The 27,462-nt window shown below is 45.2% G+C and overlaps 1 pseudogene across 1 annotated transcript; it reads left to right on the top strand.

Moving 5' to 3' along the window:
• Window positions 1-10,320: 10,320 nt before the first annotated feature.
• LOC306783465 (protein NLRC3-like) lies at window positions 10,321-23,875 on the top strand (annotated as a pseudogene). The gene is made up of 6 exons: window positions 10,321-10,393; window positions 10,549-10,777; window positions 10,939-12,742; window positions 13,107-13,280; window positions 13,652-13,825; window positions 23,818-23,875. The product of its transcript is annotated as a protein NLRC3-like (transcript).
• Window positions 23,876-27,462: the final 3,587 nt, after the last annotated feature.

The following is a 27,462-nucleotide window of genomic DNA, read 5'->3' as shown; positions in this document are numbered from 1 at the left end:
CTTTAACAAACACATGAGGACAGCAACGCTCCATGTTTCTGCTGCTTAAATGGAGCAGGACCTCTGATGCATTTGATCTCTAACAGGTCTACCACATGAAACTTCCTGCTGGCTTCATCTCCAGCTCTGGAGGTGAGTTCATGTCCTCTTTTAAAGGCAGTCACAGTGCTGGAGTGTTGATGTTGTCAGTGAGGAGGAGCTTCATGTTCCAGTGTGGAAGCTGCTGTGGGTTAAACGTTAACACGTATCATATAAAGTCCTATAAACATGACACAGCTGACCTTTGAACCGAGTGCTGCATGTTCACACTGCTTTAGTAAAGTGTTGGAGTGTGACAGCAGCCTGAAGACACTGAGGACTGATGAAGAAGAGGAAGAGGATTTAATCCTGATGGAGCTCCTCGTCCCACTCACATCAACACAAAACTCTTCCTCCACACAGACCTGGTCCAGACAGCAGAGAGCTGCAGAGTGTTGAAGTCCAGGAGAAGAAAGTGAGTAAGTGGAACTTGAGTCGATGACAAACAAGCTGCTCTTTGTTGCTTCATGTGTTGACCTCCTGTCTTTGATAATGAGTCCACAGCACAGAGCTGATGTGACAACAGATACTTGAACTACAGCTGGCTGTCTTTTAAGTCTACATGCAGAAACAGATCCCATTTCCTGCTGAGACACAAACCAAATGAGACCGAAGACTAATGATGAACCCGTCTGTGTGTCTTCATCAGGTGGCTGCAGCTGATCAGCAACATGAAAAGGTATCGCACTCAACACTTCTCATCACATTTGATCCTGTTTCACCTTCAACAGATTCATTCTTACCAACGTGATGTTGACCGTTTCTCTGCTCTTTCACTTGAACATTGACTCATAATAAAGCTATGAATCTATAAAACACATCCAGTCCTTAGACTGAGTTCTGATGCTGGACTAACGTCTGGACTTTGATACTTCGGGTGTTTTATGAAGCTCATATTTCATGTTTATTGAGGCCTCTGTTGGTCAAAGTGCTCTCCTAGATCATAGGGCCATTTCTACTGTTAATTAATAACTTCATAAACTCAATGACAATGTGTTATTATGATGAACTTATGAGTCTCTGAAGTCAGAACCAATGTATGCAGAGAAGTCTATGGACTAGTTGCAGAGGTCTAGAGACTAGTTGAAGAGGTCTAGGGACTAGTTGTTGAGGTCTAGGGACTCGTTGATGTCTAGGGACTAGTTGCAGAGGTCTAGAGACTAGTTGAAGAGGTCTAGGGACTAGTTGTAGAGGTCTAGGGACTAGTTGAAGAGGTCTAGGGACTAGTTGTTGAAGTCTAGGGACTAGTTGCTGAGATCTGAAGACTAGTTGCTGAGGTCTGGAGACTAGTTGCAGAGGTCTGGAGACTAGTTGTTGAAGTCTAGGGACTAGTTGCTGAGGTCTGCAGACTAGTTGCAGAGGTCTGAAGACTAGTTGCAGAGATCTGGAGACTAGTTGCTGAGGACTAGGGACTTGTTGCTGTGGATTAGGGACTAGTTGCTGAGGACTAGGAACTAGTTACTGAGGTATAGAGTGTCGTTGCTGAGGACTAGGAACTAGTTACTGAGGTATAGAGTGTCGTTGCTGAGGACTAGGGACTAGTTGCTGAGATCTAGGGACTAGTTGCTGAGGTCTGCAGACTAGTTGCAGAGGTCTGGAGACTAGTTGCAGAGATCTGGAGACTAGTTGCAGAGGTCTAGGGACTTGAACATTGACTCATAATAAAGCTATGAATCTACAAAACACATCCAGTCCTTAGACTGAGTTCTGATGCTGGACTAACGTCTGGACTTTGATACTTCAGGTGTTTTATGAAGCTCATATTTCATGTTTATTGAGGCCTCTGTTGGTCAAAGTGCTCTCCTAGATCAAAGGTCCATTTCTACTGTTAATTAATAACTTCATAAACTCAATGACAATGTGTTATTATGATGAACTTATGAGTCTCTGAAGTCAGAACCAATCCATGCAGAGAAGTCTATGGACTAGTTATAGAGGTCTAGGGACTAGTTGCCAAGGTCTAGGGACTAGTTGTCGATGTCTAGGGACTAGTTGTAGAGGTCTAGGGACTAGTTGTAGAGGTCTAGGGACTAGTTGTAGAGGTCTAGGGACTAGTTGTTGAGGTCTAGGGACTCGTTGTTGACATCTAGGGACTAGTTGTAGAGGTCTAGAGCCTAGTTGAAGAGGTCTAGGGACTAGTTGTTGAGGTCTAGGGACTAGTTGTTGGGGCCTAGGGACTCGTTGAGGTAGAGGTCTAGGGACTCATTGTTGACATCTATGGACTAGTTGTAGAGGTCTAGGGACTAGTGGTAGAGGTCTAGGGACTAGTTCTAGAGGCAAGGCAAGGCAAGTTTATTTGTATAGCACATTTCAAAAACAAGGTAATTCAAAGTGCTTCACATAAAACCATTAAAAGCATCAAAACATAAGGCAAAAGAAAAGGAGATTTAAAAACAATTAAGAACATTCATTAAAACATTAAAAAACAGTACAAGAAATAAAATGCAGTAGTAAAATGTAGAAATGCAGGAAATTGATTAATATATGAATTGAATGTGGTTCAATTAAAGGCAGCAGCAAACAGAAAAGTCTTCAATCTTGATTTAAATGAGCTGAGGGTCTCAGCAGACCTGCAGCTTTCTGGGACTTTGTTCCAGATATGTGGAGCAGAAAAACTGAACGCTGCTTCTCCATGTTTAGTTCTGACTCTGGGAACAGAAAGTAGACCGGTCCCAGACGACCTGAGGGGTCGGGATGGTTCATAAGGTAGCAGCAGATCAGAGATGTATTTTGGCCCTAAACCATTCAGTGCTTTGTAAACCAACAGCAGGATTTTAAAGTAAATTCTTTGTTGGACAGGAAGCCAGTGCAAAGACCTCAGAACTGGAGTGATGTGATCCACCCTCCTGGTCTTAGTGAGGACTCGAGCTGCAGCGTTCTGAATCAGCTGCAGCTTTCTGACGGACTTTTTACAGAGACCTGTAAACACACCGTTACAGTAGTCCAGTCTGCTGAAGATAAATGCGTGGACAAGTTTTTCCAAATCCTGTTGAGACATAAATCCTCTAATCCTTGATATATTCTTCAGGTGATAGTAGGCTGATTTTTTAATTGTCTTGATATGGCTGTTCAGGTTGAGGTCTGAATCCATAACTACACCTAGATTTCTGGCTTGGTTTGTGGGTTTTAACATCAGTGACTGAAGCTGAGCGGTGATTTTCAATTGTTCGTCCTTGGTACCGAAAACAATTACTTCTGTTTTATCTTTGTTTAATTGAAGAACATTCTGGCACATCCAGTTGTTGATTTGTTCAATGCAGTTACCCAGCCCTTGTATGGGATTATAGTCCCCTGGTGACATAGTTATGTAGATTTGTGTATCGTCTGCATAATTATCATAACACACTTTGTTGTTTTTCATAATCTGAGCTAGTGGAAGCATGTAGATGTTGAACAGAAGAGGCCCCAGTATTGAACCTTGGGGAACACCACATGTCATTTTAGTCAGCTCCGATGTGTAATGAGCCACAGACACAAAGTATTCTCGGCCCTTCAAGTAGGATTCAAACCAGTTAAGTGCTGTGCCAGAGAGTCCCACCCAGATGTTTAGTCTTTCTAGGAGTATGGCATGGTCGACCGTGTTGAATGCAGCACTGAGATCCAGTAAGACTAAGACTGAACTTCTGCCATTGTCTATGTTTAAGTGGATGTCGTTGAAAACCTTAACAAGAGCAGTTTCAGTGCTGTGGTGCTGTCGAAAGCCTGACTGGAAAACATCAAAGCAGTTATTTACGGTCAAGAAGTCGGTCAGCTGTTGGAAAACCGCTTTTTCAATTATTTTACTCAAAAATGGGAGGTTTGATATTGGCCTATAATTTTTCATCGTTGCGGAGTCTAAACTAACCTTCTTAAGGAGTGGTTTAATAACTGCAGTTTTTAGGGCTTGTGGGAAGACACCTGAGAGAAGGGGTGTGTTTACAATTTGTAAAAGATCAGTGGTCATGCAGTTTGAAATATTTTTGAAAAGGTGTGTTGGTAGAATATCCAAGCAGCAGGAGGATGACTTCAGATGTTGTATAATCTGTAGAGAGGTCTAGGGACGGGTTGTAGAGGTCTATGGACTAGTTGTAGAGGTCTAGTGACTAGCTCTAGAGGTCTAGGGACTAGTTGTAGAGATCTAGGGACTAGTTATAGAGGTCTAGGGACTAGTTGTAGAGGTCTAGGGACAAGTTGTAGAGGTCTAGGGACTAGTTCTAGAGGTCTTGGGACTAGTTGTAGAGGTCTAGGGACAAGTTGTAGAGGTCTAGGGACTAGTTCTAGAGGTCTAGGGACTAGTTGTAGAGGTCTATGGACTAGTTGTTGAGGTCTAGGGACTAGTTCTAGAGGTCTAGGGACTAGTTGTAGAGGTCTGGAGACTAGTTGCTGAGGTCTGGAGACTAGTTGCTGAGGTCTGGAGTCTAGTTGCAGAGATCTGGAGACTAGTTGCAGAGATCTGGAGACTAGTTGCTGAGGTCTGGACACTAGTTGCAGAGATCTGGAGACTAGTTGCTGAGGTCTGGAGACTAGTTGCAGAGATCTGGAGACTAGTTGCTGAGGTCTGGAGTCTAGTTGCTGAGGTCTGGAGACTAGTTGCAGAGATCTGGAGACTAGTTGCTGAGGTCTGGAGTGTAGTTGCAGAGATCTGGAGACTAGTTGCTGAGGTCTGGAGACTAGTTGCAGAGATCTGGAGACTAGTTGCTGAGATCTGGAGACTAGTTGCAGAGTTCTGGAGACTAGTTGCAGAGATCTGGAGACTAGTTGCTGAGGTCTGGAGTCTAGTTGCAGAGATCTGGAGACTAGTTGCAGAGATCTGGAGACTAGTTGCTGAGGTCTGGAGACTAGTTGCAGAGATCTGGAGACGAGTTGCTGAGGTCTGGAGTCTAGTTGCAGAGATCTGGAGACTAGTTGCTGAGGTCTGGAGACTAGTTGCAGAGATCTGGAGACTAGTTGCTGAGGTCTGGAGTCTAGTTGCAGAGATCTGGAGACTAGTTGCTGAGGTCTGGAGACTAGTTGCAGAGATCTGGAGACTAGTTGCTGAGGTCTGGAGTCTAGTTGCAGAGATCTGGAGACTAGTTGCTGAGGTCTGGAGACTAGTTGCAGAGATCTGGAGACTAGTTGCTGAGGTCTGGAGTCTAGTTGCAGAGATCTGGAGACCAGTTGCAGAGATCTGTTTCTCTGCTCCTTCACTTGAACATTGACTCATCATAATCCCATAAATCCATAAAACAGTTTCAGTCGTTAGATTAAATCGTGAGACTGAACTTCAGTTCAGACTTCGATACTTCACTGATGTTAGAACCAAGAACCAATAATTATGAGTTATTATCAGTGATTGTTTCTGATGTTGCTGTATTGATACATTGATGTTCATCATCTGTGAGTGAGACGAGGATCAGCTGAGGGTTTCATGTCACAATAATATGAGCTTCATTTATTGCTGTTCTATATTTACTGTAAACATGTGTCTGTTTCACTGTCTGGAGCAGCAGACTGAAGATTTTCAATAAAGTTGTTGATTCAAATGCTGACTGGAGCTCTTCAGACAAACTGTGAGATGATCTCAGGTCGAACAGGACACATGTCCTGCTGTATCCATGGCAACGAGTGAAGTCCTGGTGTTCACCCTGTGGACCCGGCAGTGTGACGGTGTTCTTCACAGAGAGCACTTGAACACATCACAGAGTGACAGGAGGAGGGCTCAGTGTTCAGGTCCAGAGGTGGAGCTTCATGTTTCTCCCTCAGCTGCTGAGCTCCCCCTGGTGCTCAGTGAGGTTTACACTCAGTCAACAGACTTCATGTTCAGCTGCATTCATTCACACTCATCACTTTGTTCACCTTGTTTTACAGATGAACACCTTCAATAATTCACTCACACTTCAGACATTGTTCAAGAAACATTCATTCATCATCTCTTCCAATGTTCTGAGTTCATCTTTCTACAATCAGCTTCTTCTCTTCTTCAATCACTGTAAACTGAATATTTCTGGGTTCTGAACTGTTCAAGACGACATCTTGAGCTGTGAGGAATCATCAGGGATCACGTTTGTTCTTCTTATGCTTGTACATTAAAGTGTTAATCTACAATAACACAACAGTGTGTTGTAGATGCATCTCTGTGGCTGGCATCAGCTTCTTGGTGCAGTGTGAACCTTGTTGATGAAACGTCATCAGTTCAAATCCCAGCTGTGCTAGAAGATGCTACGTGTCCCATAATCACAGCTTCTTTATTCATAATCTTCACTCATTCACTCACTCACACACATTCTTATGAGGCAATGTGTTTCTGATGAAACGTTGCTGTATTCATCCTTTTCTTGGTGAGAGCTGCTCGTTCTTCCAACAGCTGCTGAGACTGAAGACTAAAACCTGAATGACGTTCCCTGCTGGTCTTCCTCTGTGTACCAGGATCCATCAGAGACCTGAGTCCCCTGGACCTGAACCTGAACCCAGCTGTGTGTCCCCTGAGACCAACCAGTCACACCAACATGGCATCGATTTTAAAGGAGGAGGAGTCTCTTCTGCAGAGTAAGTTTAATCACATGTAAGATGTTCCTGACAGCTTCCCAGTGGAACTGGTCTTCTACTGCTGATATTAAAGTTCTCTGTAAAGAACCGTGGACCGCTGATGATGCTGCTGTTTGTCCTGCTTTCTGAAAAGTAATGAAGTAGTAGAACCAGAACTACATCAGTGATCAGCCACTTCCTGGATGAAACAGGAAGTGGTTTATTACCTAATATGTGTCCAGACTACAACCAGGACAGTGTGTTTGAGTTCAGACAACCAATGAGGGACAGAGTTCACTACAGTCCACAGTGATTTACAATCAGAGCAGTCAAAGTGAACCAGAACTTCAGGTACATGTCATGAGAACATGAAGGTACATCCTTCTCTAATACGCCAGTGAAAGTGTGTTAGAGAGCTACGTTTAACATGCTAAAGACATGAGATGTACGTCAGCTGTGTGAAGGTGTCGTAGGACAGATGGCTCTCAGATGGTGTGGAAGATGTTCAGTGACTCTGCTGTCCTGACTTCACTACTTCATTCCACCACTGTGGGACCAGAACAGAACAGAGTGATGATGGAGATGAGAGACCACAGGGTCCTCTGAGGACAGGACGGCCAAACGTCCAGAGGTACATCCAGAGGTACAACAAAGGACGCTGCTACGCCCCACCCATCATGCTGTTCATGCGTTGCCTAATCTGGCTCTCTCTTACACACCACTTGTTCTCCACACAGTCCTCGTGTCCGGGTCACTCATCACTTTCTTGTTTAAGGTTCCAGAAGTTGAGAAGCTCTTGCAGACACACATCCACCATCGGTTCCTCCGTGTTCAACGCTGTCGTTCAACTTGTTTCCGCTCTAATTCCGTTGATCATCGATCCTCAGAGCTTCATCATGGATACCCTGGATCTCCCTCAACCGTTTACTTTTACTGGTCAGCTTGGAAGAGGGTCCACTACTTCCACCACGTGACCAGTACATCATAACCTTTCCACTGTTCAATCTTGTCACCATGACCTGTTTTCATTACCAATGCTCATTTCATGATGGCCATCTAACAAATCATGCCATCAAAGTTCACCTCAGTGGAATAAGCTTCTTCTCTAAACTGTTATCCGGGAGTCCGAGCTTGTAACTTCACTTCTCAAAGGTCTTCTACGCATCCCAGAACCCTCAAAACAAACATGAGACTCTGATCTTCCTCAGCGTATCTCCACTACATTCACTGAGTTCTTGAAGATCTCAACTCTGCTCCATCTAGTTTCAAGGAACTGGGTTTTATTTGGGGCTTCATTGTGCCGGGGTACTACAAAATTTCCCCACAACATATTTGACAGAGCGGATGCGCTAGAAACAGTTCAAGCCTGGCATATTATAAATCATATAGTTCAGTACAGTAATCAGTTCAGAGACTGGACGGCAGAAAACTGCTTGCAACTCAACGACTCTAAGACGGAGGTCCTAGTTATTGCTCCAGAGGAGTTTGTCCCCATGATCAGGCAGATTATTAGTCCTCTCTCCTCTGCTGCCCATTGCAACCTGCGCAATCTTGGGATTTTCTTTGATCGCTCCATGTCGTTTGACCAACATGTTAAGCAGCTGTCCAGGTCATGTTTCTTCCATCTAAGAAATATCAGTAAACTGAGATCTGTATTATCAACACCTGAATTAGAAATGATCATACACACATTTATCTCTTCACACATTGACTACTGTAACTCACTTTTCACATCACTCAGTGTATCTGCTCTTAACCGTCTGCAGGTCATCCAAAACGCTGCCGCCAGATTACTCAACAGGACAAATCGACGGTCTCACATCACCCCGTACTCCGATCTCTCCACTGGCTCCCTGTAGCATCTCGGATACACTTCAACATTCTCACCATCACTTACAGAGCACTTCACGGTCAGGCTCTGGCTTATGTAGCTGATCTACTTCACCCCTATTCACCCGCCCGCACTCTCAGGTCAAACGCTCTAGGTATTCTGTCCCACGCACACGATGTAAGAGCCGTGGTGACCGAGCCTTTGAGGCAGTGGCCCGAGGCTCTGGAATGCTCTGCCTGCAACTCTGCGCCTCGCAGATACTGTGGATACTTTTAAAAGCCAGCTCAAAACCCACCTGTTTAGGCTGGCGTTTGAGTAAAAGTAAACTCATGTCCTAGACCTGCTCTTAAAATATGCTTTAATTTTAATTTAATTTTTAATTTAATTTTTAATTTATTTTCTCTGTGTTTGTAATTTATTGACCCGAGGGTCACATTGTGTTTTTTATGCTTTTAAATGTCTGCTCTGTTAAGCACTTTGTGATGTTATGTCTGTGAAAAGCGCTCTATAAATAAAATTCATTCATTCATTCATTCATTCATTCATATAATATCAAATTATAATCATCTCAAATTTCCTAAAACCGCTCTGTGTGGGGAACATGACAGACAGACCAGAGCTCAGAGGTGAGATGACCATCTCTACCTGTCCATGACTCAAAGTCTTTCATTCACTGACTCTGTTTCTACATGTGACCAGGACCCATCAGGGACCAGATGGACCTGGACCTGGACCTGAACCTGGACCTGGACCTGGACCTCGAACTAAACCGAAACCTGGCCTTAAACCGAAACTTAAACCTGAACCTGAACCCAGCTGTGTGTCCGTGAAGAGCGACCAGTCTTTGGGTCGTTTTATAGTCTTCAAAGATGGACGCCACTCTGTTGATCAAAGGTGAGGATTTCAAACTGATGATGAAAACAAAGTGATGATGATGATGATGATGGTGATGATGATGAAGTCAGAAGGTCACTCAGGTAAAACTCTTTTCCACCACATGGTTCCTCTCTTCATCCTGATTGGACAGCGTTACTCTTCAACCATCATGGTCACCTCACTGCATCACTTCCTGTCTTTGCTGCACTGAATACAGCTTCAACCTCAACACTGAAACACTTCTCCATGAAACATTGATTACATACTGCATGTCGATTATATAGGTTTATTAAATCACTGAATGTATCTGGTGTTTCTATCAGGAGGAAGCTGGAACAACCTGGACCTGAACCTGAACCTGGACCTGAACCTGAACCTGAACCTGGACCTGAACCTGAACCTGGACCCAGCTGTGTGTCCATGAAGAGTGACTGGTCTATGGGTCGTCCTATATACTTCAAAGATGGACGCCACTCTGTTGATGAAAGGTGAGGATTTCAAACTGATGATGAAAGCAAAGTGATGATGATGGTGATGATGGTGATGATGGTGATGATGGTGATGGTGATGATGATGAAGATGATGATGTGTTTCTATCAGACTCTCTGTGGTGAGATCTCCAGGTTTTAACCCTTTACTGACTCAGATGAAGTTCTCTGAGCACCAACACTCTTCTTCATTGAAACACATTCACACTGGGAGCTGCCCAGTACAACCAGTCTGACACTGAGACGCTCCACTGGAGCAGCTGGAGGTTCTGGGTGCCTTGCTCCAGGGCACTTCAGCAGTGTAGAGTGAGGGAGGGAGAGCTCCATGGAGGGCTTGGTGAGAGCTGTTGGGACTAAAGCAAACTGACTGGTGAAGAAAACAGTGAGCTGAAAGACTGAGCTGTTGATTCTCAGAGGGATCAGCAGGACTAGTGAACCTTTACCACTACAGGGACTCATCTGATCCACATCCACACATCACTTCATGGACCTTTACCTTGTGTTGGTCTCTGTGTGGACACACACAATGTGAGCTGATTCTTCATGATTCCTCCACAGAGAGGACCAGCAGAGCTCAGAGGTTCCCAGAGGTCCGTCTGCCCAGCAGCATCAAACACACCTGGACTCCATATTCATGGTCTGTACATGTACAACTACTGTTACATCTCTTGTGTTCACAATCATCTCCGTGCTGCACTCTGTAGACCAGTGGATCGTCAGTCTGTCCAACATGGATCTGATGTTTGCTTCCATGCTTTTAGTTTGTGTCATTCATAGAATGTTCTGTTCCAGCTGCTGGAGGAGAACATCCTCACTTTTGTGAAGAACGAGCTGCAGAAGATCCAGAAGGTTGTGAGTTCAGATTACCCAGAATGCTTAGAGAGTCAGAGGGAGGATGAGGAGGTGTTGGACGGTGAGGATGAAGAGCAGAGGAGGAGCAGCAGAGAGGCATTTGAGAAGATCACACTGCACTTCCTGAGGAGAATGAAGCAGGAGGAGCTGGCTGACTGTCTGCAGAGCAGTAAGAGGATTTCTCTAAAGATTCAACATGCTGGATAAATGTGACGTTTACTAACGTCTCAAGAGATGGACCAACATGTATTCATAGACTCATTCTGTGAGGAAATGACATGTTGAAGTCTATTCTTTGACTCATTGATCTTCTTTGTTGTGTTCATTCAGGACTTCTTGCTCCAGTTTGTCAGCGTGAACTCAAATCTAACCTGAAGAAGAAGTTCCAGTGTGTGTTTGAGGGGATCGCTAAAGCAGGAAACCCAACCCTTCTGAATCAGATGTACACAGAGCTCTACATCACAGAGAGAGGGACTGCAGGGGTCAATGATCAACACGAGGTCAGACAGATTGAAACAGCATCCAGGAAACCAAACAGACCAGAAACAACCATCAGACAAGAAGACCTCTTTAAAGCCTCACCTGGAGGAGAGGAACCAATCAGAACAGTGATGACAAAGGGAGTGGCTGGCATTGGGAAAACAGTCTTAACACAGAAGTTCACTCTGGACTGGGCTGAAGACAAAGACCACCAGGACATACAGTTCACATTTCCATTCACCTTCAGAGAGCTGAATGTGCTGAAAGAGAAACAGTTCAGCTTGGTGCAACTTGTTCATCACTTCTTCAGTGAAACCAAAGCAGCAGGAATCTGCAGGTTTGAAGAGTTCCTGGTTCTGTTCATCTTTGACGGTCTGGATGAGTGTCGACTTCCTCTGGACTTCACCAACAATGAGGTCCTGACTGATGTTACAGAGTCCACCTCAGTGGATGTGCTGCTGACAAACCTCTTCAGGGGGAAACTGCTTCCCTCTGCTCGCCTCTGGATCACCACACGACCTGCAGCAGCCAATCAGATCCCTCCTGAGTGTGTTGGCATGGTGACAGAGGTCAGAGGGTTCACTGACCCACAGAAGGAGGAGTACTTCAGGAAGAGGTTCAGAGATGAGGAGCAGGCCAGCAGGATCATCTCCCACATCAAGACCTCACGAAGCCTCCACATCATGTGCCACATCCCAGTCTTCTGCTGGATCACTGCTACAGTTCTGGAGGATGTGTTGAAGACCAGAGAGGGAGGAGAGCTGCCCAAGACCCTGACTGAGATGTACATCCACTTCCTGGTGGTTCAGTCCAAACTGAAGAAGGTCAAGTATGATGGAGGAGCTGAGACAGATCCACACTGGAGTCCAGAGAGCAGGAAGATGACTGAGTCTCTGGGGAAACTGGCTTTTGATCAGCTGCAGAAAGGGAACCTGATCTTCTATGAATCCGACCTGACAGAGTGTGGCATCGACATCAGAGCAGCCTCAGTGTACTCAGGAGTGTTCACACAGATCTTTAGAGAGGAGAGAGGACTGTACCAGGACAAGGTCTTCTGCTTCGTCCATCTGAGTGTTCAGGAGTTTCTGGCTGCTCTTCATGTCCATCTGACCGTCATCAACTCTGGAGTCAATCTGCTGTCAGAAGAGCCAACAATCTCCCGGTTGTCTAAAGTCTTCAGAGACAAACCTAAACCAACACGTCTCTACCAGAGTGCTGTGGACAAGGCCTTACAGAGTCCAAATGGACACCTGGACTTGTTCCTCCGCTTCCTCCTGGGTCTTTCACTGCAGACCAATCAGACTCTCCTACGAGGTCTGCTGACACAGACAGGAAGTAGCTCACAGACCAATCAGAGAACAGTCCAGTACATCAAGAAGAAGATCAGTGAGGATGTGTCTCCAGAGAAAAGCATCAATCTGTTCCACTGTCTGAATGAACTGAATGATGGTTCTCTAGTGGAGGAGATCCAACAGTCCCTGAGTTCAGGACGTCTCTCCACTGATGAACTGTCTCCTGCTCAGTGGTCAGCTCTGGTCTTCATCTTACTGTCATCAGGAAAAGATCTGGACGTGTTTGACCTGAAGAAATACTCTGCTTCAGAGGAGGCTCTTCTGAGGCTCCTGCCAGTGGTCAAAGCCTCCAACAAAGCTCTGTAAGTACAGAGAGTTAGATTCATATCGATGGCCGAAGAGCAAAACCTCCTTTCTGAAAAATGCCTGGATAATTTTGCAGATAGGAGGTTCTTTGCCCTCTTTGCAATCTTTCCATCATTTGGTGCAAGTTGGAAGAGGTTCTTCAAAATGATGCTCCAAATTAAGTTTCAATAAAGGGGCGGGAGTATTTTAAAACAGGCTGAATATGAACAGCCTTCCTTGTTCTCATCATCCAAAATGAAATCCGGCAATCAGAAAATTCTGCAGATAGGAAGTTTTGTGCTTTGGCCTTCGATATATCATAACTTAAATACTTTGTCTTTACTACATATTGCTTATTTTTCTTCATCATTGTCTCTTCAGACTGAGTGACTGTAACCTCTCAGAGAGAAGCTGTGAAGCTCTGTCCTCAGTTCTCAGCTCCCAGTCCTCTAGTCTGAGAGAGATGGACCTGAGTAACAACAACCTGCAGGATTCAGGAGTGAAGCTGCTGTCTGCTGGACTGGAGAGTCCTCACTGTGAACTGGAAACTCTCAGGTCAGGATTCAATGAATGTCCTTATTTTTATGAATGGGTAAACTTGAAACCTTCATAAGATCGTCTCTGCTTTCATGATTTCAATCAATTATTTAATTTGAATATATTTCTATAAACATATCTAATATTGTTTTTTTTTCTCACTCTGCTTTTATAACTTGAAATTTCAGAGAGTGATGAGAGTTATCAGTAATGTTCAGATTCAGATTGTTGATAGACTTTAATGGGTGTTTGGTTGTGATTAGAAAACAATCAGTCACTATGTTAATGTGACCCCACAGTCGCCGACAGTATCTCAGTACTGCAGTAACCTTCCAGCCTCACAGTTCCCTCAGATCATGTGACATGTGTGTTGTTTTGTGTGTTGGCAGCCTGTCAGGCTGTAACATCACAGAGGAAGGCTGTGCTTCTCTGGTCTCAGCTCTGAGCTCCAACCCCTCCCATCTGAGAGAGCTGGACCTGAGCTACAATCATCCAGGAGACTCAGGAGTGGAGCTGCTGTCTGCTGGACAGAAGGATCCACACTGGAGACTGGAAACTCTCAGGTATGAAGAGCTGCAGCCACAGACACTCAGTCTGATGGAGGAGGTCGAGCTGGAGACTTGTTCTCTGTCACACTGTCAGCCTGGTTAATATGACCCTGACACACCAAGCTGACCTCAAACTACCAGAGACTCATCAGACTGTTTGTGTCCCACATCAGACCATCAACACAGACAGAAGTATCAGGGAACAGTAGCCAGGATGAGCCCAACAGGGAGGGAAGGTGATGAAACTGTTGTCTTTCTGGAGCGTTGTCTTGTTTCAACATGAGTAAATAGGAGAGTGGTGCATCCTGACACGCTGGGTTGACATGTGTCAGCGTCGTCACGCTGCAGGTTTGTGGACTCGTATCAAACAATAGTTGATGTTTTGATGCTCGTCATCTGTCACCAGTGTGTGTTGCTCTTTAGTTCAGACATTATTGTGAAAAGACAAAAACAATCAGTTTTAACCGTCTTGATGAATCATCACAATATGAATGTTTTGCTGTTCTAAAGGAGTTCAGCTTTACTGTTGTGGTTTGTTTTGCACTGAGAGACAGTTCCCTGGCTGAGAAGAGTCGACTTGTTGAAAGTACAGGTGACAGTCGGCCACAGACGCTCAGTGAAGAACCAGCAGCTGGTTGTGGACGTGGTGTGTCAGAGCCCAAAGAGGTTTATTGAGGACTGGACCAGAGCTCTAGGGGGACACAGGCAGTGCTCTGTGGCTGCAGACGGACTTGAACTGTAATATTTTCACCCCAGATTACAGATAATAGAAACCAGTGTTGACTGTTGCTAGGAGACGGGATGTGAACAGCTTCGTACATCCAACCATCCCCCCGACCTCCTCCATCAGAGGGTTTGTGGCGCTGTAGTGATTTCAGGATACTTCCTCCTTTACTGCTGAGAGACAACCGTCATTATTACACAAACACAAGAGGTCGCTTGTGTTGTGAAAATAAACTGTCTTTCACACTTAGAGCAGGTTTAAGAATGAAACAGAAAGCTCTCAGAGGCGTATAGTTATATCAAAGCAATAGATTTATTTATCAACAGAGTTATTCAGCCCAGCCATCAAACAAGCTTGGGTGCTAATGGTTGAACTTCGCAGAGATTCACCATGAGACACGCTTGAACACATCAGCGTGAACCTTAATATAGGGGGTCCACCCCTTGATACACATTGGTCAAAGTCAAAGATGCAGGCGTGGCACGTTTGTACGTTATGGCACCTGGATGGAAGCCGTGGATGTCCATCCACCTTGGCCCCTCCCAGTAGGCGTTGGTTTCCATCAGTGTGAGTGAGGTGTTGCATGAGACAAGACCTGAGAAAGAGTGTGTGAAGGAGTTGGGCTCTGTTGGGGCGTTGTCCCTCGCTTGAATCTAACTGTCCATTGTGTCTTTCTTATCTTCTCTAAAGATGGCGTCCTGTTCCTTGTGACGCAGTTAAATCAGTAACCTTCCTCCTGCTTCTCTCTGGCCTTAGTGTATGCTGTGAGCACTGTATAAGTGGTTAATAGAGCTGCATAAGCTAATGGTTATTAAAACTACAAATATGCTAGTGATTAATTAAACTGTATGTATAAGCTAGTTGCTGATTAAGCTGTATATAAGCTAGCTATTAATTAAACTGTATATAAGCTAGTTGCTACTTAAAGCTGTATATAAGCTAGCTATTAATTAAACTGTATATAAGCTAATTTTATCAACAAATCCCTCTCTTGACGTCTGAAGGACGTCACTTTCTTAACTTTCCTACCCTGTTCACACGCTGGTGTCTGCCTCTGCCTCTCCTGACCCTACCAGGCTGTTCTGCTCTTCCCATACTGGGTAAGCTCCATAAGGAGGGGGTGGAGGTGGTTCCTTGGAGAGGGCAGTGGTGATAAGACGGCCAACCAAAGAACGAATACAGGGTATTATACAACATCCACATGACACCAGTATTGCAATGAACACTCCCACTGACACTGCTATTGACAAGATCAGGTGCTTCCATTTTCCAAACATGTTTTCCATCCAATCTCCAAATGGATTGTTCACACCTGATGCTTCCTGCATTTCGTTTGACAGTGCCCTCAGACTATTCAGTGCTTTTGTGACTGAACCGTCCGGCGCAGTGTTGTTGGGGATGATAGTGCAACACAGGTCTCCAAACATTGAGCAAACACCTCCTTTTTCAGCAAGCAACATGTCCAAAGCCATTCTGTTTTGCACAGCAATCAAAGAAGTTGGGGCCAGCTGCTCAGCCAGACCCTCTATTGCATCCCTAGTATGATTAGCCAAACGAAGAACATTGTAATGCACATAATTAATACGATCAACATTTTTATTCACTGTTATCCATGGAATAATACTTGCGATACTCTCAAAACCTGCTGCAATTTGGTCTATCAATTTGTATTCATTAGGCACTCCTCTGGGCACTCCGATTGCATCTATGTAGGTTGGACCTTTGTCCAGACTGAACTCAGTTCCAGCTGCTCTTTTTGCTAAGATATGTCTGCGTCTGCGTTGGGTCAGGTTTTGTACTTTAAATATGGATGCCAGAGTCGTGCAATTTGGTGGAGTAGCCTTTTTAGTCATATTTGTCATGCACGCGTATCCTGTTGGGTCAGATTCAGGATATAGTGGTGCTGGTTCGGTGAACCTAGCTGGTCTAGCTGCAGCACAAGCTATACAGCCACTCATTTTGTTTTTTATAGCATTATCAACAATTCAATTTATCCAAACATTGTCGTTTCCATGTCCTGTAGCTAATTGGATCACCTGTTGGTGGTTGCTGAAAAGTCAAATTACAATTTACAAAACAAATTATGCATTTTGCGTCAGATTACCTCGGACCTCTGCTAGAGGTCTGGACGGCTCAGGTGCTGGGGCACAGTGTGACAGGTGGTGCCAAGGTGCTCCTGCTTTACCTATGACTTGGACCGAGTGTGAAGTAACCTCCTTCACTTCGTACGGCCCTGTCCACCTGGGGTCAGTCCACTTTCTCTTATGAACTTTGACCCTGACCCAGTCACCCACTCGGATGAGATTTTTTACCTTTTCCTGGTCAGCTGCACTGGTTCGCTGGACCTGTTTGGAGAGAGCCTCCGTGAGAATGATTAATGCAGTCATATAAGCCTTCATTTCAACTTGCTGCACATCTATGTATATGTACATCTATGTATATGACTACCGTCTCTTGGAGGACCAGGCATTTGCCTCCTTGTCATTAACTCATCTGGTGAAAGATGCGTCTTATTTCCTTGTGCGCTCCTCATTGCCATTAGAGCTAGTGGTAAAATTTCAACCCATGTCAGCTTTGATGCTACACATGTCGTCGCTATTTTTGATTTTAGCGTCTGATTTGCCCTCTCTACCAGTCCTTGTGACTGTGGATGATACACTGATCCATATCTATGTCTGATTCCTAGTCTGGCTTCCACTTCCTGCAAATGCTTATTACTGAAATGTGAACCATTATCGGACCTTATGCATCTAGGAACACCATAGCGAGGTATCAGTTCTGTTTGCAACCACTTTATTACTGTCTGTGCGTCTTCTCTTTTAGTTGGGATTGCCTCCACCCACTTTGAGAATCTGTCCACCATTACCAAGATGTACCTTTTTCCTTGTACTCTATTTTCATGTCCCATGTCAGTAAAGTCTATGCTGATGTCTTGGAAGCAGGCTGATGGTACAGGATAAGAGCCCATAGGTGTTTTGTACGGTTTCTTCACATTATGATCCCCACAGGTGGTGCATTCGTCGCAGAAGAGGGACACCATACTTTCCATGTGTGGATGCCACCACAATACTTGCATTCTTTGCAATGTTCTTTTCTTTCCTTCATGCGTTGGTCCATGTGCCTCTGGTATCAGTGAGACACACAATTCTGCTGGTGCTACCACTCTGTCATCATGGGATCTCCAAAGTCCACTTTCTCTTTTTGTTGCTCCTTTCCTTTGCCATTCGGACCATTCGTATGGTCCAGCCTTCTTCTGTATGTCAATCAGTGTTTCTTCAGTGATTTCTGGTTCTTGTATGGCTATTTTCAGAACCATCTGTTTTGGTCTGTATCCTCCTACTTCTTTAGCAGCTTCATCTGCCATGTCGTTTCCCATACTTATTCTGGTTCTTGCTTTGCCATCATGTCCTTTGCATTTCATGATTGCCACTCTGTTTGGTAGGCTCATAGCTTCCACCAGTGCCATGATTTCTTTCTTGTGTTTGATGGGTGCGTCCATTGATGTCGTGAATCCTCTTCTTCGCCACATGGGCCCATCCACGTGAGCTGCTCCATGTGCGTAAGCAGAATCGGTGAAGATGTTTACTGATTTTCCTTCTGCTATTTTTAAGGCTTGTATGAGCGCTTCGACTTCTGCCAGTTGTGCTGATGCTGGTTGAGGTAGGATACCTGATGCTACTATTGTGTGTTCCATGTCTTCGAATTGTCTCACCACAGCATAGGATGCTATGTTTCCTTCATCTCCTTTGTAGCAACATCCGTCCGTGTATAACCACATTTCTGCTCCTGGGATTGGTGTATTTCCTAAGTCTGGCCTTAGTTTGTTTTCAATGATTGCCCTTGCTTCGCAGCTGTGTGGTTGATCTCCCTGTTGTAGTGATGACGCCATATTGATTCCTCCTGTTTCATAGGCAATGTGTGCTCTTGTGCATTCTTTTTGAATTTTCGATTTTCTTGCAGCTCCGAACGTGAATTCTTTGCTTAGGAGGAATGCAGCCACACCATGATGTGTGTGGATTTTCAGAGGGTGGCACATGACAATGTGGGATGTTTTCTCAATCGCCTTTGCAATTGCCGCCATGTGTCTTGTACAGGTGGATTGTCCAACTTCAACTGGGTCCAGTTTTGATGAGTGATACATGAGTACCTCTCTTTCTCCCCCTTTTTTCTGATACAAAACTGCATTTACCATCCCTCTTTTTTGTTCAGAAACATCTAGGTGGAAAGGGAGTGAATAGTCAATTCTTGAAGTGCCGATGCACGTGACAGAGTCTGCTTGAGAATGGTGAACACATCTTCTGCTTCTTGTGTTCAAACTAGTGGGGCTGAGGTGTTTCATGATGGAGGATGCTTTCTCTGTGGGCTGTGGGCTGTGGGTCTGTGGGTCGCTTGATGAGAGGATGCGACCCAGGAAAGTGACTTGTCTCCTACATGTTTGGACCTTGGTTCTCTTTTGAGGCTAATAGTTGCAGCAGTCATTCTCCAAATTGCACAGATAAGTGCTCACTTTTGCTGACATGACTTCCTCCTCTGCAATGTTTTCAATAAAAAAGTCTGAATTCAGTATTCTCAAATGTCCACCAGATGGAGCCAAAGCTCCTGTCCACTGTTCCTGTTGCAGTTCCTGAAGTGGCCACAGAAAAGCCAAAACTCATGTCAAATGTTTTTTTTTTTTTTTTTTTTTTCCCAGTTCGTGAAGTGCCAGCAGAGGGAGCCAAAACTCCTCTTATGCCTTCAAATGACATGTGTGAGCTCTGAACCACGTCATTCACACTGGCTCACGACCACAACCTTGCTTTTCTCTGGAACGTGTGTGTGTGTGAAATGTTGATCTATTTTATTATTAACACTTATGGTGAAGAGGACGAAAACAGTATAGTTATAAATTTATTTCGAAGTCTCTGTGTGAATAGACACAAAAGCTCTTGTCCATTATACTAAGATGGCAATTTTCAGCCCTAATCTGATGGTGTAAGCAAGCAGTTACTTTCCAGGGTCACTGTTATCTGTTCCTGTCGTACGAAAGGATGACGGAATGCTCCTTTCGGCGTTTTTGACCTACATACAGTGACCTCACAACTCCGCAATATAAGCTTTACAAGTATAACGCGTATTATTTAACAGTGTATGAATATATTTTATTTACAAATCCCCCTTTTTTACCCCTGCTAGGTGTGAACTGCTATGTTTTTAATTACTCAATCAATGGCTGTAACGCGATGTTTTATAAGGCAGACAGCAAGCCTTTTTTTTTTTTTTTTTAAACTTGTGTCTTCAGCTCTCTGTCCTTGCAGTCGGAAACAAATCAAGGCCGCAGCACCTGTGCTTTCTTATCAGGAATAGTCTAACTCCCCAATATTCCCAGCGCCTGTCTTGACTGAATGAATGGCTTCTCTGTGTTCGCTTTTGAATTAGCTGACTCCCTAATTTTAGCGTCTGTTTGGCTGAATGAGTGGCTGCTGTGTTTCCGCATTAAACTTTGCTGATGGTCCCTATGAAAGACAAATTCCACTATATCTGAAGTCTTTATACCTACTCCAATAAAACTAACACTTAGATTAACCCTCAGCTGTCTCTCAGTCTATTCTAATGTTTTATGTGTGTGTGTGAGTGCAACGCTTGTGTATAATGTGTGTTTTCTGTTGCACTGAATATCAAACTTTGAAACAACACACGAACATGTTCAACCACAAATCAAGGTCTCAGCTGTGTGTCTCTCCTAGGAACGCACAAACTTTTTCACAGCTTTCAGCACTCCTTCTCTCATATACACGCTTAAAACAATCACACTCATTTAAACAAAAGTGAATCCATACACTGCGTTATCTGAAAATGCGCACAGATCACAAACACGGTCTCAGAGAAAGTGGATAGGTTTTTACAAATGCAGTCAGATAATAAACAAAAGTTAAAACGTACACCTCAGCAGCAGCTCTCAGCTCGCTCATGTACGCTTCAAATAGTCACACTCATTCATACCAAATAATCAAAATCACACGCTGCCGTCTCTGAACACTCGACAGTTAATCCACTTTCTCCAAACTCAGCAAACCGACTGCTGTGCTGACTGACCTCTTGGCCACCGCACAAATGACAAACTGCTTCTCAGCAAACAAACACAGTCAAATGATAAACACAAATTAAAATCAAATCTGAAATGCGCACAATTCACAAATACGGTCTAGAAGGAAATTAATATCTTTACAAATGCAGTGAAACAATGAACACAAATTAGAACATACACTGCTGTCTCTGAAGACAATTAATACACAAATTAAAACATACACTGCCGTCCACGAGGACGTGGACAATGCTCTTTTTTAGACACACTATTTTACATCAGCGTATCTTCAACAACAATTTCTATATATTGAAACTCAGCAAACAGACTGGCGTATCGATGATCTCTCGATCACGATACAAATGACAAACAAATGCTTTTTCAGCAAACAAACAGTCAAATTATAATCAATTCTTTCCCTATCCTACACACAAATCAAAGAGCGCTGCTCTTTAATACATCACAACGGCCGCTGCTTATTGTCAAAAACAATGTTACAGCCGGGATCCGATCCCGGGCCTACCGCATGGAAGACCGTTATATTAACCACTACACCATTTGCGCAGTACAACAACTACACAATTTAACACACTTTTAAGTAGCTTAGGCCTCTACTCTGGACCTGTCCGCTCGTAGCTACTTTCTTCCGTTATTAACAACACACCGATATAATTAAATTCTGTGCTCTCGTCCAGAAACTTCGTTAAGGAAACTCTAAGCAGAGTAACACTATTTTCCACTGGATCGCCACACACGAGTTAATGTCCTAAGACTCGATGCTCTCAATATGGGAATTCCACAGTCAGTTTTTCTCAATACCGTTTATCAATGACAGCAATGACATATACATATATCCCGTCATGTTATGCAATTTCTTCGTAGCCCAAGACGTCTTATAATTACGTTAAAGATTACGCTTTATTTGTGGCAGGAATTTGAGCGCTTCATGCGAGGCGCGTGACAGCGACAGAAAAGGCGCGTGACACGGCTCACATTACTACACATCTAGCAGCAGCCACAGGTGCGCAATCTTTTCGCCTTTTATCTAACGTCTTCTGCTGGACTCATTCACGCATATGTACAAAAACCCCAAATGCTGGGCTGAACAACCCTGCTGCTGTGTGATTACTCTTTACAATACTTTTATGACTACGCAATACTTACAGTTCGGACAGTCTGAGAAAATTTGGATTATGGCTATGAATACAATATTGCAGAATTCAGTCAAATAGGTTTCTGCCTCACCTTGAGATGTACCGGTACGAATCAGACTCCCCGAAACTGCAAGCTCGCTCCGATGGCAATTATCGGGTTCCCAGCCTCAGAGGAGAGATGCGCCTTTATCTGGAATCACAAAGAGAGGCCTGTTATCATTCCAACCTGAAGCTCCGTATCAAAGTTTGCCCGCATCCTCCACCAATTTGTTGTGAAAATAAACTGTCTTTCACACTTAGAGCAGGTTTAAGAATGAAACAGAAAGCTCTCAGAGGCGTATAGTTATATCAAAGCAATAGATTTATTTATCAACAGAGTTATTCAGCCCAGCCATCAAACAAGCTTGGGTGCTAATGGTTGAACTTCGCAGAGATTCACCATGAGACACGCTTGAACACATCAGCGTGAACCTTAATATAGGGGGTCCACCCCTTGATACACATTGGTCAAAGTCAAAGATGCAGGCGTGGCACGTTTGTACGTTATGGCACCTGGATGTTAGCCGTGGATGTCCATCCACCTTGGCCCCTCCCAGTAGGCGTTGGTTTCCATCAGTGTGAGTGAGGTGTTGCATGAGACAAGACCTGAGAAAGAGTGTGTGAAGGAGTTGGGCTCTGTTGGGGCGTTGTCCCTCGCTTGAATCTAACTGTCCATTGTGTCTTTCTTATCTTCTCTAAAGATGGCGTCCTGTTCCTTGTGACGCAGTTAAATCAGTAACCTTCCTCCTGCTTCTCTCTGGCCTTAGTGTATGCTGTGAGCACTGTATAAGTGGTTAATAGAGCTGCATAAGCTAATGGTTATTAAAACTACAAATATGCTAGTGATTAATTAAACTGTATGTATAAGCTAGTTGCTGATTAAGCTGTATATAAGCTAGCTATTAATTAAACTGTATATAAGCTAGTTGCTACTTAAAGCTGTATATAAGCTAGCTATTAATTAAACTGTATATAAGCTAATTTTATCAACACTTGTCAGGACCAAAACACCAACAATCAATATTCTATATTGACAACGGATCAGCTGACTCTGTGTGACGGTGAAGAGTCGTGTGGTGGTGATGAACCCACAGAGAACCGTCTCCATCTCTGCAGCTCTACAGCGTTTCAGCCTCTTTTAGCTCCTGGTTTTGGTTCTGCAGCACATTTCCTGTTTGCTTGAGTCTCAGTGTTTCCAGCAGCAGCTGTTTCCATCCAACAAGCTGTGATGAGCAGCAAACAGCAGACAGACTCAGTTAGAGACGAGCTGCTGAACATAGTGGAGCATTTAGCAGCTAAAGAGACAGATGTTTCCCTCAGGAGGTGCTGGAGACCAAACACAGAGCGGTGAGAGCAGACCTGGGCATTGTACGGCTCGCGGGCCACATCGGGCCCTCGAGCTGTTGCCGTGCGGCTGTTGCCGTGCGGCTGTTGCCGTGCGAGGCCATTGGGAAATTAGGAATAAATCGTAAATGAGTACATCATGCACAGAATAGAGCTGCATTGCTTTTATTTTGAAGGCGACTTTTGTTGGTTTTTTTCTTCTCAATTTACGCATGTTAGTATGTGCAGGTCCAAACATGTGACTCACTGACTGACTGGAGAGGAAACTGAGTGTGAAATGGATGATGATGGTCAATATAACACTGATAATAATACATCATGAATAAGTGAAGATAATGAGCTGTCGTCATGGGCCAATCAGAAGAAGCTCCAGTGAAGTCACAGAGTATGAGCTGATGAATAATAAGTGCTCATGTGAAGATGAATAACAATGCTCTGTGTGTGAGAGCGATGTCATGTCCATGTCTCCATGCTGCTCTGACCCCCCTCCTCCTTTCAGGGTGGAGCCTGCTGGAGTCCGATGGTCCAGACCAGGTCTGAGGAAGTGTAAGTGTGCTTTGAGTTTGATTCATGGAAACAAAGCATCTTCAAACTGTGACATCACTCATTCACATCTCTGATGTCATCATCAAACACATGATCGATTAATAACTGCAGCTGTGTTGTGTCTTGTTCTCTCCATCAGATTCCTGTGAACTCACACTCGACACAAACACAGTGCACAGAGACCTCAAACTGTCTGACAACAACAGGAAGGTGACACATGTGGAGGAGGTTCAGTCTTATTCTGATCATAAAGACAGGTTTGACTACTGGGATCAGCTGATGTGTAGAACTGGTCTGACTGGTCGCTGTTACTGGGAGGTCGAGTGGAGAGGAGACGTTGATATATCAGTGAGTTACAGAGGAATCAGCAGGAAAGGAGAGAGTGATGACTGTGTGTTTGGATGGAATGATCAGTCCTGGAGTCTGTGGTGCTCTGGTGGTCGTTACTCTGTCTGGCACAATAAGACGGGAACACCCATCACCTCCTCCTCCTCCTCCTCCTCCTCCTCCTCCTCCTCCTCCCTCCCCTCTGGTAGAGTAGCAGTGTATGTGGACTGTCCTGCTGGCTCTCTGTCCTTCTACAGAGTCTCCTCTGACACACTGATCCACCTCCACACCTCCAACACCACATTCACTGAACCTCTGTATCCTGGCATTGGGTTCTGGTCCAGGTCTGGTTCCTCAGTGTCTCTGTGTCCTCTGGAGGAGGGAGAGTCTCCTCCTGCTAGAGGAACCTTCTCTCTGCTGACCAGATAGTTCAGTGTGTACAGGATCACACACAGCTGGTGTGAGTGAGGAGAATGTGGGTAGCAGTTTATCCTCAGGGTGGTGTTTGTGGTGTTCTCTCTCCAGCATGGCTAGAGGTTGATGGAACAATACTCTGAACAGAGTGATGTCACTTCAACAAGCTTCCTCTCATTCTTGAAGGTCGTACATCTTATGTGTCCAAACAGAACATCATGTATTCCTTGTCCCCGGAGAGCAAGTCTCACTATATTACAAGCCTCTCTGATCTCTGGATGAACAGAGATGTGTTGTTAGCAAAACGATATATGAAGTGAAATAAACACGTCTCCTGATTCTGACCTCAGAGTGTCCGTGTGTCTTTTCTTCTTCTACCAACAATGTGCTACTTTCACTGATGTTTGATCAACAATCTCTTGATTTCTCCAGAAGTCACAAAGTACCTGCTGAACAGCTGCATCCAGATCAAAGTTCTTCTCTTGGTGATGAAGACCTTCATCATCTGGAGGGTCTGGAGTCTGTGAATGCTCAGATAACTGGGATGTGGTAAAAGAAATGACATTTATCTGTGAAGTCTTTCTCTCCAGACTGCATGAGGAGGAGGCAGAGAGACGTTATTGTCTCAGCAATGCAAGCAAAGCTTTACCGATGTATGATCAACATCCACTCAATCACACGGCTCCTTACACTGACATGAGACACAGCTAGAGTCAGTCATGTGATAGGAGTAAACAGCGTACTGAACATTGGCTGTTCGTACTTCAGCACCAGCTTCGTTCGGGTGTAAACCGTCTGTGGCGTAGACGCTGGGACGATTCCAAAACAAGTTCAAAACAAGTTCAAGTTCTCGACTAAACCCACGTTGTGAGCCCTGCAAGCGGACTGGAGCCAAACGAACGGACCCGCGGCTAACAGTCTGAATGGGGCCAGATGAGAAACTCCAGAAGATGGTTGAAGTCCTTTTTGTCAGTTCAGAGAGTTGTCTGGCTGTCGTTAGTTCCAACGTGCACGATGAGTCTGAGGGTTGCAGGAGGGAAGAGCGGGAAAATGGATGGTGACTGAGGGCCGAGGTGAAGGGCAACGAATGCTGTATTGGTGGCCCGGTCTGCGGCGCTTCAGTCAGTCGTTGGCTTGGACCGGGAAGTGGGGCTTGACCCACTGGGTGCCTTCTCTGCCGACAGACAGTGGACACCACCGGACCACCGGACCACCGGACCACCGGACCGGCTCTTTGAGAAGCTTTCTCCTGGAGGAAGAGGATGAGGACTGGGACCGCTTGTCCAGCAGAGCAGAGGGACCACAGGCAGCGTGAGCGTGTGTGTGTGTGTGAGTGTGTGTGTGAGTGTCACACACACACTCACACACACACACACACACTCACACACGCACGCACACGCACACTCACACACAAACTCACACACACTCACATACACGCACACTCACACTCACACGCACACACGCACACTCGCACACACGCACACTCACACACACACACTCACACACGCACGCACACTCGCACGCACACACGCACACTCACACACAAACTCACACACACGCACACTCACGCACACGCACACTCACACACACTCACGCACACTCACATACACGCACACTCACACACTCGCACACTCTCACACGCACACACACACACTCGCACGCACACTCGCACACTCACACGCACACACGCACACTCACACACAAACTCACACACACGCACACTCACACACACTCACGCACACTCACATACACGCACACTCACACACTCGCACACTCGCACACTCACACGCACACACACACACTCGCACGCACACTCGCACACTCACACGCACACACGCACACTCACACACAAACTCACACACACGCACACTCACACACACTCACGCACACTCACACTCACGCACACTCACATACACGCACACTCACACACACACACTCACACACGCACGCACACTCGCACGCACACACGCACACTCACACACAAACTCACACACACGCACACTCACGCACACGCACACTCACACACACTCACGCACACTCACATACACGCACACTCACACACTCGCACACTCTCACACGCACACACACACACTCGCACGCACACTCGCACACTCACACGCACACACGCACACTCACACACAAACTCACACACACGCACACTCACACACACTCACGCACACTCACATACACGCACACTCACACACTCGCACACTCGCACACTCACACGCACACACACACACTCGCACGCACACTCGCACACTCACACGCACACACGCACACTCACACACAAACTCACACACACGCACACTCACACACACTCACGCACACTCACACTCACGCACACTCACATACACGCACACTCACACACTCGCACACTCGCACACTCACACGCACACACACACACTCGCACGCACACTCGCACACTCACACGCACACACGCACACTCACACACAAACTCACACACACGCACACTCACACACACTCACGCACACTCACATACACGCACACTCACACGCACACTCACACGCACACACGCACACTCGCACACACGCACACTCACACACACACACTCACTTTCCTTATTCATCCTGGAAAAAATGAAAAGAAATGAAATGGGGTCTATAAATAGACCGGGACTGTTCGCCAATCAGAGAATGAGGGCTGAGGCAGCAGAGGGTGTGTGTGTGTGTGTGTGTGTGTGTGTGTGTGTGTGTGTGTGTGTGTGTGTGTGTGTGTGTGTGTGTGTGTGTGTGTGTGTGTGTGTGTGTGTGTGTTGCTGAGTCATATTCAAGTTGCTGTCAGGATGAACAGGGGGGGGGGGGGGGTAATGATTTAGTTTCACTTTCCTGCATCAACACTGCAGCTGTAGTGTCAGCATGATGATGACATCATTGAGCTCATGAGTACTCTGGTCCTTCACTTTACTCATAGTACTGATAACACACTGTACATGTCTTCAGTAGAAGTACATGAGGAGAATGTACTTCAAGTAGTACAGCGCTGCCTGTTCTACTGTTCTACACTCTTCATCTCGTGTCCATTG

This window comes from Melanostigma gelatinosum (genome assembly GCF_949748355.1).
Source record: "Melanostigma gelatinosum genome assembly, chromosome: 10".
In the NCBI taxonomy this organism is placed as follows: Eukaryota; Metazoa; Chordata; class Actinopteri; order Perciformes; family Zoarcidae; genus Melanostigma; species Melanostigma gelatinosum.
This window is presented reverse-complemented; position numbering and strand designations above follow the sequence as displayed.